This window comes from Nannospalax galili, unplaced genomic scaffold (assembly GCF_000622305.1).
Source record: "Nannospalax galili isolate Female #2095 unplaced genomic scaffold, S.galili_v1.0 scaffold96, whole genome shotgun sequence".
NCBI lineage: Eukaryota > Metazoa > Chordata > Mammalia > Rodentia > Spalacidae > Nannospalax > Nannospalax galili.
In genome coordinates, this window is record NW_008342018.1 from 3,248,359 (window position 1) to 3,253,227 (window position 4,869).

Sequence of the window (4,869 nt, forward strand, 5' to 3'; positions counted from 1 at the left end):
TGGCTTGTGTTGATTTTTAAAAGTATGAATTCTCTTTTACCCTATCTATAGGCACACATTTTTTCCAAATGTCTAAGCCTTTCATTTTTATTCTTAACAATTACACTGAATTGAAACGTACATATTCTGCTTGTATTACTACATGCATACATAGATTAGAAAGCCAAGAGTAGAATAGAATAAAATGTTTTTTTTAACAGAAAGTTCATTAATGTATTTTATCTTGTTTTCATAATTATGGGAATTTAAACTATTAATTATTAATATATATGTTAATGCATTATGCTAAATAGCTAATACCATAAAAATGAGAATGATAGTTAATAACTGGATTATTTTATGTGTCATCAAGATTTAGTCTTTCAAGAACACTTTCAAGCCAGAGGAACTAGCTCAATTACTAGAAACTATATTGGAAAGAAAGTAGCAACTCACACAGATTTCCCTCTGAATGCCACATACAGACCAGGGAACATGCATATACATAGTCACAGTCAGACAGACAGACAAACTTATCACAAACACACACACATGAACACGTGCTTATGAAAATACATAAGGGAAGGGTGAAAATAAGATAAATACAGTATTCATGTTTGAAATTTTCAAAAAAATTAAAATTTTTTTCCAAATTAAAAAAATTAATAAATACAAAATACAGAAAATTCACTCTCCCTCTGAGCCTAACCCCTTGCCCTAGTTATTATGTGCTCATAGTATTTAATAGTAATGGTAATTGATAGATGCTTATTAATTTTATGTCTTCCCATTGGAAGTAATATAACCTAATTACCTCAGGAGCTGTTTCTCTGTGGATGTCACTGGATTCACTACATATGATGTATTGTCCAACACATGATGGAAATTCAATAATATTTTAGGTAATAAACACAATAAATATTAACTGTACCAAAGTAAAGTTTTTCTAAACACAAAAATTCTTGAAGGAATATTCATATGGAAAATTCAGATTTTAGTATCTTCAATAATCTACTTAAGTGATAAAATATAATTTTGAAAGCTGTTCAACCTATAGTTTAAAATAGCGAACTATGTTATGAATGTAAGAGATGACTCTAGAAAAGTATTATATTAGGAAGATGCCATGAGTAAAAGGTATTTGACGCAATGAAATCTATGTTGTACCTTTATGGAATTATAACTTGTCCCTGCGCTATGAATAAATTAGAAGATTGGGCAAAGACACCCTTCATGCCCTGTCTGTAACTTTCAACAAGCTTTTGATCAAAACTTAGCCCCCCCAAAAATCTCAGGTTAACATTTTTATAAGGACTTCAGAGTTTAAAACTTATCATTAAATCCACATCAGGAAGTAAATGAATTATAAATCATACAAATATATATTATTTAAAATAGTTTCAAAGTTTTGGCAATGGAAATTCAAGCTTAAAATGACTGATACTTTTTAATTGTCTAGTTGGGCAGACAGCAGCCCCTGTAGATCTTAGCTGGCTTTTCAACTGCAAATTTGAAAGATTAATGTCATAATTAATGTAGAAGACTAGAGCGACTTTACATATACCTTTCTTCAATGTTCATGCTGTTTCTCATCAAAAACTTAGCTTTAAATGTCCTTCAGTGTAAAAGTAGAGGCTCTTTAGATATTTGTGTAGGGATATTTATGATTAAAATTAGGGGAGTATAAATAAAAATTAAAAATTAAAAGATATTTTAAAAAGAATATTAATCTCTCTCAGCTGTTACACATTTGTGATAAATAGTATTGACCATCAACTTGAGAAAATGGAGAATCACCTAGGACACAAACCACTCACTAAGTATATATCTAAAGGTGGCAGACTAAGGGTGGCAGAAAGACCCACCTTATATGTAGACAGCACCATCCATGGACTAAGATTAGGGAATGAATAAAAACGTGAATGCAAGCTAATCACCAACATTCCTCAAGCTCTGCTTCATGACTGCACATGTGACGTGAACAGATGCCTCCCTCCTGCTACTGTGCATTCTATGTTACCCAACTGTGAGCCATAATATACCTTCCTTCCTTAAGCTGGTTTTCTTGAATATTTTGTCACAGTGATGGCAAAAGTACCTAATATGGAAAAATGGTACCAAGAATGGGACAATTGCTCTGATAAGCTTGATAATGTAGTGATTAGGGCTTTGGTTTGCAGAAAGAATGTGGAAGATTTGCAATATTGTGCTAGAAAAGCCCTAGACTGCTATAAGTAAAGATTAATTTGTGAAATACTGTGAGTTTTGAATATTAGAATGTCAGAGGAAATGTTGAAATTGAAGCCTGACTCATGAAGTTTCAGAGGAGTACAAAGAGTCAACCAAGAACTGGGGTAGAACCATTAACGGTAGATTCAAGGCAAGAACCCTGACTGTATTTTTTTCCCATGTCCTGCAAATATTTTTAAGAGTGCAATAAAAAGAAATGGGCTACCTTGCTTTGCAGAGGAAATCTCAAGAGTGCGTAATATTGATTCTGTGTCATAGTTAACGCTCACTGCTCTTATCTAGTCCTAGAGCAAGAGAACAAGCAGAGAAGCATATTTTAAAAAAATGTGGTGTGTCAAGGAATGAAGTGTAAGCAAGTGAAAAGTTGTGGATATTGACAATTTCTTGATCCATTTGGAGTTGAGTTTTGTTCATGGTGAGGAAGAGGGATCTAGTTTCTCTCTTGTGCTTGCTGCTATCCAGTCTTGACAACACAATTTGTTGAAAATGCTGTCTTTTCTCCAAAGTGGCCCTTGTTCAAAAATCAGGGGGTTGGGGGCTGGAAAGATGTCGTAGCAGGGTAAGAGCACTGGCAGTTCTTGCAGAGGACCTAGTTCAGTTCTTAGCAACACATGGCAGCTAACAAACATAATTCCAGTCCTAGGGGATCTGATGCCCTCTTCTGAGTGCACTTACATATATGCAGGCACTATACTAATACACATATAATAATAATAATAATAATAATAATAATAATAATAATAATAATAATAATAATAATAATAATAATAATAATAATAATAATAATAATAATAATAATAATAATAATAATAATAATAATAATAATAATAATAATAATAATAATAATAATAATAATAATAATAATAATAATAATAATAATAATAATAATAATAATAATAATAATAATAATAATAATAATAATAATAATAATAATAATAATAATAATAATAATTTTATACAATACATCTTAATCATAATTAGACTTCTTCTCCCATTTGTACCACTGAATACACTCCCAAACACACACAAACACACACACACACACACACACACACACACACACACACTGGATTTTATGTATTCTGGCATATATGTTAACACCGAAAGGGTCAGTTTGTGTACCCAGATGCTCTTCAGTGTAAATTCATTCACTGGAGTCTAGTTATCCTATCTAAAGCCTGTCATTTAAAGAAGATCAGCTGTCACTCACCCATCATTAATCAGCTGCCAATAACTTCTCTGCTAAGGTTATGACCTTAGCATATGGTGAACAGATTAGGACCTGGTGACCATTTTCCAAATTATATACTGAGTTTTTGTCTGATTAAGTTTTCATGGGTCTTGAACATGCTGTCACCATTACTTTAAGTTCACATGAGCAAGTTCTTAGAGGACTGGGATGGTCTGTTTCTTTATGATCATATACCAACTCTGGCTCTTATAATAATCTTTCTGCCCCTTCTTCCCCAATGGTCCCTGAGTCATGGGTGGGTGAGGTTTAATATGAGTTGTATTCAGAGACACACACTCTGCATTCCCTCTTATTTGCTACACTACGGCCAGTTCTGTGTATGACTTAATGTGAAATTTCAAAATAATTATTTTTTTCTTAAATTTTTGTGATGAATTGTTGAAGAATTTTTATTGGTATTTCATTGGATTAGTAGATTGAGTTGATGGAAGGAAGTTTTCACAATATTCATTCTACCAATTCATGGGCATGGGAGAGCTTTATATTTTCAAGTATCTTCTTCAATTTATTTTTTCAGTGTCTTAAAATTTTTATTATACAAATCTTTCTCTTACTTTGTTTTATTTGTTTTTCAGGATATTTTATGATTTTAATAAGGGATTAAACAATAAGGGATTAAACAATAAGGGGTTGTCTCCTTTAATTAATTCTAGGTATGCATGTTGTGGTTTTATATAGAGGCTACTGATTTGGGTGTTTAAATTTTATATCCTGCTGCTTTACTGAATGCATTTTTCAGTACTAGTAATTATCTGGTAGAGTTTAGGGTATTTTTGGTATAGAGTCTTAAAGTCTATAAATAAAGATACTGGACTCCTTCCTTTCAAATTTGCATCCACTTTCTCTTCATTAGTCTTATTTCTATAGCTAAGACTTCTAGTAATATATTGAACAGGAATGGAAAGTGTGGACAGCATTGACTTGTTTCTGAGTTTAATGGGAACATTTTGAGTTTTTCTCCATTTAGTATGATATTGACTGTGGCTTTGCTGTATATTGCCTTTATTATATTGAGATATGTTCCCTGTATCCCTAGATTGTCCATTGCTTTTATCATTAATGGATGCTGGTATTTGTCAAAGGCCTTTTCTGATTCAGATAAGATGACAAGAGTTCTCTCCTTGACTTTGTTCATATGGTGGATTCCATAGATCGATTTACATATGGTAAATGATCTTAGTATTTCTGGGATGAAAACCATTATCATGTGAATAATCTTTCTGATATGTTCTTGCGTTTGGTGTGAGTGTATTTTATTTAGAATTTTTAAATATTTTAAATGAATTTTGGTGATTTTCCTACAATATAATTTGAGGTATTTAGATCCCCCCCTCAACTACAAGCACCTCCCCTTGCTTCTCCTGCCCAATAAAATGATCTCTAACATA